A 10,171-nucleotide genomic window follows, 5' to 3' on the forward strand; every position below is an offset into this window, starting at 1 on the left:
AACCCCGTTCATCAAGCCATTGACCATTATTTAAACCTAACTTATTGCTAGAGCCCCGCTCACATCTTAGATGAAGTCGAGTGTTGAACCTGGAGCCTCACCATCAAGAACTTCAAGGTCCAGCGGAGCAAGCACACGGAAGGAAAAGCAACATGGGAATGTGAAGACTACTTCCATCCAAATTTCCGAATTGCTTTAGCGTCTAGCTTAGGATTCTCGGGGACCAGATTCTTGTAAGGGGGGTAGGTATGTCACACAATTTGTTTTATATCACATTACTAAGTTAATCAGGCTTAATAATTTGGACCAACAAAAAAAATTTGTGCACTTGGTGACTGATTGGTTGCTCTTTGCTTGCTTGCTTGTATGTGCTTTATTTCATAAAAATCCTCCTACTCTCAAAACACAACTTGATCCAAATCTTTTCCCAATGATCATGCCATGTGTATAGGTCACAAAACTATTTTTGTACAAAATCAGTTTTGGCCAAAAATCGTTTACATTTAGTTTTCAAAACCCTGTTAATTGAGGTTTGAACTACAAGTTCTCATATTAGGATAAGTATTTTATTTCAAAGATTATTTCGGGAACCTCTTATATACAAGACTTCCCAAAACCACAAAAATATTATTTTAAAAGTTATTTTGGTATTTTATTTAAATGCTTTTTCCTAAGGCCAAAAATAGTCTTTTATATGGAGAGTTATTTTTTTAATATTTCAGAAAATTTAGGGAAACTCAATGGACATATATTTTCCATATATATGGATTTCAACACATGATCATGTTCAGAATAATTCACAAAACCCTTCATGCATATTTCAAGTGTTTGAAATATTTGTGTAAGAGATATTGTCAAATAAATCAAGGAAAATTTTATGAAGTCGGTATGCCTCAAGTAATGATCTTGTTGAATACCACCTCAATCTAACTTGATTTGATTCATCAAAGTGCCCCAAACCCCTCTCTGTTCAGTCCAAGTTTGAACTACTTTGCATTGCCAAGTGTCACCAAATGAGATCAAATTTGGTGGGAATATACAAATCCTTTACTAAAGCATCTACACCAAGTGGTGCATCATGGAGAACAATGACACTTGCTCAAATAGCACAAAAATCCATTTGAGCTGATTTTAGAGTTAGAAATTATTGCATTGGCAAGTTTTCCCAAATGAGGTGAAAATTTATGAGCAAGACCGTTTGACCCTACCTTTCACTCATGTTAAATGTGATGTCAAGGAGAACCGTTTAACTTGCTCAAATACATCACGAACACCTTCTGGTGATTTTCCAAAACTACTCTTTCACCACTTACTTTGTGTCGTTGGCCCCAACTTCTTACCACAAATCCTCCTGGTACCCCTTTACTTCCAGTAAGTTTCTCTATCCAAGGCTCAATCATTCGGGGGGGGAGGTAAAAACCAATTTTTCTCGACTGTTTTACTAAGACCTCACTCACCCCTCCCATTTCTTTTTTCCTTGCGTCTCCCCTAGATCCTTAGCAGCCTAAACCATCTCAAAAAAACCCAGGAGCTAGTGGACACATTTAGCCATGCCCAGGATGCAAGTGGCATGCCTTAGCATGCCAAAAGAATGCTCTAGAGCATGCTATAGTGCACTTATGCACTGTAGCTTCCCCATTTCGAGGCTCCCGATAGCCTAGGGTGACGGGATCATGTCCCTCGTTCTCGCCATGACGTCCTTTGTGCGCCACCTTGTCATGCCCATTATCCCTCGCTGTCACACCCCAAAATTTTAAAAATATTTTTCTGAAATAAAATTTTGCCAAGAATTTTTTTCTTTCAGAAAATGAATTGCTTCATGGCTCTTTTCAAAGCCTCTTTCCAAAAAAAATCATTTCAAGTGGCTTTTCAAAAAAAAATTCATGCTTAAGCCCTTATTTGAGGCCATTTGAATTATTTATTTAATTATATGAGAATATTATTTTTGGCTATGTCCATTTAATATTTGAATTTCTGGATTTTCGGATAATGTTTGGAACACTCCTTTCCCTTCCTAAAGAGGTTATCCCTAGGAGAATAATTTTGATAATTTTATGTTGGAATATGGATACTTGCATAAAAGCATTTCCTTCTTCTGGTAAATTTTTGGATATTTTATTTTAATATTTTAACCAAGAATTCTTTTATTCAAAAACAGATTTATAGTTCCTTTTAGGGCTGATTTGCACTACAACCTTGTGATCACTTCTTCTGAAAATTCTATAAAAATTTGTAGATAACCTTTGATGTCCTTGGATCACATTTATGCAAAAACCTACTCAAGTGTTTTGAATATTTTGAGCACAATAAATACTTTTCTAATCTGGTCCAGATTTGAATTTGTACTACAGCCCCTAGAAATATTCTTTCAAAAATTCCACAAAAATTTGGGGATGTCAAGTATAACATGAGATTAAGTTTTATGAAAAAACCCCACCATGTGCTTTGTAAAATGTTAGCAGTACAACCATTTTCCTATTCTGGTCCAGATTGATGCCTTGCACTACAACCCTATTTTTCCTTGCTCTGATTGCTTTAAAACTTTGCATGCTTGTAAGGCACCCTACCAAAACCTTAACACCCGGAGTAGAGCCCCATTGGATGAAAGTAGATGCATGTGATAATAGCTCCAAGTTTCTGTCTAGAATTGTGTTTTCCAAAAGTTTGCATTCACTATAAGAAATATGTCAACTAACGACCTTTTTTCTGTGACACTAAGAATTGGTTGTAAATCTATGACCATTTGAGAACAATTGGTCGTAAGCTGTCCGGAGGGGTCCTAACCTCAAAAACTAACAACCTTTTTCACCAGAAAGGTCGTAACTTCCTTACTGGAAAAGGTCATAAAGCAGATAGCCCTGTTTCGCTGCCTAATTTGTAGCTAATGTCGACCAATATAGATGGTCATGGCTATGAATAGGTGCCACATCATCAGTTTTGCCTACGTGTCATGTCCATGTGTTATTTTTTTCCTAGTTTGTGAAGCAACCTACTATTGTGTCATTCAAAAAATTCTCGAAAAATTCTCATAAGTACTTTGGATCATATATTCCTCAAATATGTGAAAACCCTTCCTTCAATAGTTTGAAAATAATTCAACAATATTCATTTTGCTATTCTGTTCAGAATAGCACTTTATGAAGGAAGTGTTATTTCTATTTCTTTGATGACCCTCACATTTTTTGGGCACTCTTTCCTATCCAAATCATTGCCTCATGAAAACTTTCGTAACCATTTGCCTAGTAAATCTTTCTCAGCAAATTTCCAAAGTTTGTGTTCAGCTAACAGCTTTGTGAAGGAAGTACTAGATAGGAATATCCTGATGAGTTGAATTTTTTCCACATCTTCTATGTGCCCAAAACATAGCTCTCCGCAAAATTTTAGCACCATCTAACAATCCATGTGAGCTCATCATCCAATCTTTGTTTCTGGTAATATTTTTAGTTTGTGAAGCAACTACATTTTATATTGCTTTATAGTTGATGAAAATTTACCATGTAATAAAAGTGGCCATATAACCTCACTCCACCAAATTTTAGCTCATTTAATTCATCCAGTTTCCCTCAATATTTTCCCAATATTCTGTTCACTTAAGAGCATTGTGAATGAAGTATAATTTTTGTTTATCCAAATTTTATGAATTTTTTACAGTGCCTTAATGTGCCCAAATTATCATCCTCCTCCAAAATTTAGCTCAAACCAATCATCTATATGAGCCCAGTTTTAATTACCATTTTCTGTCCAGATTGACACATTGTGAAGGAAGTGTCACGTTGGCATGTCCAAATGGTATAAAAAATTTACAGTGCCTTTATATGCCCTAATGAACATCATACACCAGATTTCAGCTCAATCCATTGATTCATTTGATCCCAACTTCAACATCCATATTTGTGCACAGTGTGGTACTTTGCAAAGGAAGTGTCACCTAGGTTCATCCATTTGAGCTAAAACATTGCAAGAGAGTCTCCTTAGTAGATGATCATCCTAACCCAAAATTTAGGCTCATTGCCTATGTGCATTACCCCCACCGCTAATCAAGCACTTGGCTACTAATTCATGTTTGAGCTTAGTTCGGTCTTCTCGTGATATTCTTCTATTGTATTCTTCTTCCTGACACCTACCGAGGGAGTGTCTAACCCACCAGACATGCCTATTCCTCCCAGAATGCGTGGCAACGCAACGGTAACGCGGTGACCACGCGGCTCGCATGCAAGTTCACGGCGCTCTGGAGTTGGGGCCCTCGACCACCATCCAAACCACGGCGTCAAGCCACCACACCATGTAATTCTTATTAAATATATACTTATGTACCTATAAATAATTTTTGGAAAAATAAAGAGCAAATTATAATGCAGCTGTAGTTCAAATTTGACCCACTTCCTGCTGAATCGGCGACAATTTGTCTTTTTCACTAGAGGTGGATAAAATCTTTTAACACCCCACCATTTTGTCAATTGTACATTAAATAGGAACTAGTATTTTAGAAAAATGATTCGGTACAATTTTTAAACAAATATATGGTAGGTCCTTCACTAAAAACTCATTTCAGGCACATGAAAAATGGAAAATGAATTTTTCATACAAGAAAAATGGAAACTTCCTTAATCAACATTGTTTGCCATTCCAATATGCAACCTTGTGCATAATATTAGATCGTTTCAACAAACTATGCCATGAATGTGACCATAAGATTGATCATTTGGCTTGAAAGCCATGAATCTTCACACACGATAGCCCATTTCCGAGAACACTTTTTTTTAAATAATCACTTTATTACAAAGTTTATTATTTTTCCTGGTAACTTGGTCACATATTATGACACAACGTGAACATTTTGCATTTTTTTTGATTTTTTTTAATTTGTTATGCCCGTTTCAAAATGTGGTCGTAACGTCGGGCATGACCGTTCATAGCTAGGGGTTTAATCTTGTCAAAATTTTGTTGTATCTGTGATTAAATAGATACTTCTTTACCTAAAAATGATTTTAGAAAAAAATCATGAGAAAACTATGAGGCACCTCTAGTTCAAATTTGACTCGCTTCCTTCTGAATCAGCGGCAATCTGTCTTTTTCACTAGAGGTGGATAAAATCTTTTAACACCCAACTATTTTATCAATTGTACATTAAATATGACATAGTATTTTATAAAAATGATTTGGTACAATTTTGAAACAAATATATGGTAGGTCCTTCACAAAGAAACTCATTTCAGGCACTTGAAAAATGGAAAATGAATTTTTCATACAAGGAAAATGAAAACTTCCTTAATCATCATTATTTTCCATTCCAATATGCACCTTTGTGCATAATATTATATTGTTTCAACAAACTATGCCATGAATGTGACCATAAGATTGATCATTTAGCTTGAAAGCCATGAATTTTCACACACGATAACCCATTTCTGAGAACACTTTTTAAAAATAATCACTGTATTACAAGTTTATTATTTTTCCTGGTAACTTGGTCACATATTATGACACAACGCGAAGGTTTTGCATTTTTTTAATTTTTTTAATTTGTTATGCCCGTTTCAAAATGTGGTCGAAACGTTGGGCATGACCGTTCATAGCTAGGGGTTTAATCTTGCCAAATTTTTGTTGTATCTCTCATTAAATAGATACTTCTTTATCTAAAAATGATTTTAGAAAAAATCATGAGAAAACTATGAGGCACCTCTAGTTCAAATTTGACCCGCTTCCTCTTGAATCGGCGGCAATTTGTCTTTTTCACTAGAGGTGGATAAAATCTTTTAACACCCAATTATTTTGTCAATTGTACATTAAATATGACCTAGTATTTTATAAAAATGATTTGGTACAATTTTGAAACAAATATATGGTAGGTCCTTCACTAAAAAACTCATTTCGGGCACTTGAAAAATGGAAAATGAATTTTTTATAAAAGGAAAATGAAAACTTCCTTAATCAACATTGTTTGCTATTCCAATATGCACCCTTGTGCATAATATTAGATTGGTTCAACAAACTATGTCATGAATGTGATCATAAGATCGATCATTTGGGTTGAAAGCCATGAATCTTCATACACGATAGCCCATTTCTGAGAACACTTTTTAAAAATAGTCACTGTATTACAAGTTTATTATTTTTCCTCGTAACTTCGTCACATATTATGACACAACGCGAAGGTTTTGCATTTTTTTTTTTAATTTGTTATGTTCGTTTCAAAATGCGGTCGAAACATTGGGCATGACCGTTCATAGCTAGGGGTTGAATCTTGCCAAAATTTTGTTGGATCTCTAATTAAACACATACTTCTTTACCTAAAAATGATTTTAGAAAAAAAATCATGAGAAAAGTATGAGGCACCTCTAGTTCAAATTTGACCCGCTTCTTGCTGAATCGACGACAATTTGTCTTTTTCAGCAGAGGTGGATAAAATCTTTTAACACCCAATCATTTTGTTAATTGTACATTAAATATGACCTAGTATTTTAGAAAAATGATGGAGTCCAATTTTGCAACAAATATTTCGTAGGTTCTTCAAAAAAAATAAAATTTTGCCACTCAGAAAATGATTAAAAATAGCTAGAAAGATCAGAAATGCATACAAATTGGTCCTCATCCATAAAATGTGGTCTAACTTTAGTGAAAATTTGTGTGGTGCCTTTTTGGAAAACATTTCTGATAGATATTTCACAAATTTTCATCTATTTTGAGTACTTCAAAACTATTTTCAATCACTGATTTTCCAAACCAATCAGAACCGTTCCCACGGATCGTTGACATGGCGCCCATCCATCCATCTCTCCATCCCACGTCCATCCATCCATCCATCCATCCATCTCTCCATCCCACGTCCGTCCATCCATCCATCTATGTACAGAAAAAAAAAACTGAAAACGAGATACCCCACCCACAGCCCAAACTGGCAAACCCTAGCTCACAGCCTTGAATCCCCTCATCGCACCCTTCCTCTCCCCGCCACTCCCCCATCACGCCGCCACCCTCCCTCCCCTTCCTCTCCAGGCTGCATCCCATCCGGGGCGGGGTGTCATCTGTGTCAACCCACCTGATAGCCAAAGACCCAAGAGAGACGAGGGATGAGGGGCGGTGGGCGGGTGCGGCAGAATGCGATCTGATCGGGCATCGTGGTGCTGGGCGCCGCCGCCTTTGCCTACCTCTCCTACCGTGTCGGGTTCAAGCCCTACCTCGACCGCGCCCAGGAGGCCATGGACTCCCACCACGCCGCCGCTGCCGATGCTTCCGCCTACGCCTCCTGGGAGGACCAGCCCGGCCTCCCCTGGGACGGCGACGGCGGCCTCGCGCCGTCCAGGGACCCGGCCGCCGTGCTCCGCGACTGACGCCGCCTACCTTCTCGGGCCTCGTCAGATCCTCGGGCTCGTTGTGGCATTTCAGTGAATGCTCTGTGAGCGGATAATAAAATGCACCGGAACTGTTTTCGGCAACACAATCCTCCCCCACCCCCTGCTGTCATCGCTGGTATGGTATGGTTTCAAAGTATTTTTTATCATCGTACACTCAGCTCACTCAAAACCCACCTGCGTTGCAAATGCCTGCTCTGCTCATGCATGTAGCGTGATTTGAATGAACATGCTGAAAACATGATTGATGGTTCTAGTTGACCAGATTAAATAAATGGTTGTGCAAATTATAGGACCTCGAAGCAGAATATCTTCTACAGTAAGTAGGTTCCAGCAACATTGTTGCAGATTTGCGTGATCCTAACGGGAAAAATCTCATTTTCTTGTTGCCTCGTGTTCTTGTTCCGATTCCAACTTACTTACGGTAGCGATGAATCCCCTGCCGTTGCGGTTTGTGTGGTGTAGAGATTTCTTTCTTCGGGAACTTGAAGAGAATAGGTCTAAATGAATAAGTTATAAGCATCACTCTCCCTGCCGTCAGTGCCTAGATTTGTTTTGTTATAGTACTTATGCAGTGTCTACTATTGGGAATAGGAACACAAGCGAAACATTAGTTCGAGAGTTGCTGCACACAGAGTAAATATTATGCCAAATGCGAACTGCTCTACTGATTTCATTTCCCGTAATTTTGTCCTTATCCAGGCGACCCGGCTCAGTGCGGCGCAGACCTGCTCGGCGACGCTCGCCGGCAACCACCTCATGCGGGCTGCCGCCACGCTCCCGGAGAATGTAAGTGCCAAGTTTTACTTACTACTCTCACCATAGACTATGAACTTTTGGTAGCATAGATGAGTTGGAATGGTCCCTGTATCTGTATGGTAACGTTAGTAACGGTTGCTGAGGACGAGTATGGTCACATGGTCAGTTTCAGATGTCAATATATCCTCCGTTCGAAAACCAGGATAAGTAATTTATTTGGGTTTCAAACCAGCTAGCCTGCCGAGCCTGAATTGCTGCAGGATTTTGCTCGTTGCTGTATTTGCTCAGCAGGGCCAACGTGCGCTAATTATTGTCCTAAGGACTTCTATGTCCCCTGATAAGGAAGACCGTGTTAGCTGTTTCTTCCATGGTACAGGCACATGTTGTTGTTAAAAGTTACTTCCATCGTTGTACACTAGCCAATGAAAGAGCAGGAAATGTTAATATACCCAAGTAGCATGGTGGTAAGGATTGCCGCACAACATTTCTTGCTATTTATAACTAGTATGGTTGTGCGAAGACGAGTGTATATATAGCATAGACTATGTCCTGTTGTAGCCGTTGACGCTTGATTTGCAAGTATTATGTCGCTTGATCCAGCAAGCACCAGAGTTGGTGTACGTACCTATATAAGCAAACATAGGTCACCGTATTAAGAACACAACAAAATGATTCATCTTCTTCCAAGCAAAAGGATTTCGCAAATCCAAAAGAGAAGCGCCCTGCAACCTGCCGTTGCTTCCATCTTTTTGTTTAAAAAAACAGAGGAACTATCCTTTTTGGTTCATAGAACTGCGAGGAAATTCCAGAAGTGATCTCTTCTTATTTTTTGTTCCAGGTGATCCATGGCGAACTTGTTCCGTTTGTCTCATGGTGCTGCCTACGTGTGTGTTTATGTTGTTGTACATCTATTTGTTTGTTGTTCTGTTTGTCTCATGGTGTTGCCTTCTACTGGAGAGCGGGTGAAGGTGGAGCCACTCAAGGAGAAGGGGGTCAACATGGCCGTTGCGTCGCGCTCGCCCACGTTCGACATCACCAGGGACTTCATCGACAAGATCGAGCTCCAGCCCATGTTCGTCGCGCAGGTGAACCTTGCCTGATAGCTTGTTTGCGTTCAGCCTGCACTTTACCTTTCTCTCAAGAATTCAGTCAGCTTGTTAGGAATCATCCTTGTGATGTAGAAGTAGCTAAAATTGGGCATGCACATGGTGCAAAATGGTTCTTCGATGCGCCAACCATGGAGCACATTGGAAACACATGTTTTCAAGTAAATGTTTTCCTTCCTTTGATTTGATGATGAAAGCCTTGAGCTGAATGGGCAGGCCCTTGAGAATGTTGGAAGCTGATCTTGGTATTTCATCTTAAGCTTAGTACACAATAAACATGCCTTAAGACTCACATAATATAGATAGAAACGCGTACAGATTAGAGGCATGTTGATGGAGGAAATTGGCATGCCAGCAGAATTTTGTTAGCATCTTAACTTTAAACATGCCAGGAGAAGTTAGAGGATCGGGGCTTGAATGTTTACATGTGCTGGAGAAGTAGCTGCCAATTCTTGTAACCCCGATGTAGATGTTTGATGTCGCTCCCTCTCTTTCTTTTGTTTTTGTAGGAGAAGGCAGTCATGGTTCCCTCACGCAAATGTTGCTCTGTTTCCCGACGTTGATGATGCTCGCTCTCTGCTGTAGGTGATGCTGGATGGTGATATCAGCATGCACATTGAGTAGATATATACGTGTTGACTGTTCTTGTAGTTTTATGATTTGCAAGTTCATTAGAATCGAGTAGACTAAATTTTGCATGACTAAATTTTCTATTGTATATATATATTCTCAAGTTTCCTGAAAATCTCAGTGTGCAGTTCTGCATGTTTCTGATGTGAAACATGTATGTATGGCTAATCGTTTAGATGATACAATTTCCTAATGTTGAACTTTTTCTTAACTAATGAAGAACTCCCCTCTTTTTGTTAGTAATAGATAGTATCTGTCAGTTTTGTTCAATTCTGTTTTCTGAATGTTTCTGATGTGAAAGCATATTTGGATCATTAGAACTCT

At 38.8% G+C, this 10,171-nt stretch overlaps 1 pseudogene; it reads left to right on the forward strand.

Annotated features, from left to right (window-relative positions):
• The first annotated feature begins 6,894 nt into the window (after positions 1-6,894).
• LOC123426008 lies at positions 6,895-9,962 on the forward strand (annotated as a pseudogene).
• The last annotated feature ends 209 nt before the right edge of the window (positions 9,963-10,171 follow it).

This window comes from Hordeum vulgare, chromosome 2H (assembly GCF_904849725.1).
Source record: "Hordeum vulgare subsp. vulgare chromosome 2H, MorexV3_pseudomolecules_assembly, whole genome shotgun sequence".
Lineage (NCBI taxonomy): Eukaryota > Viridiplantae > Streptophyta > Magnoliopsida > Poales > Poaceae > Hordeum > Hordeum vulgare.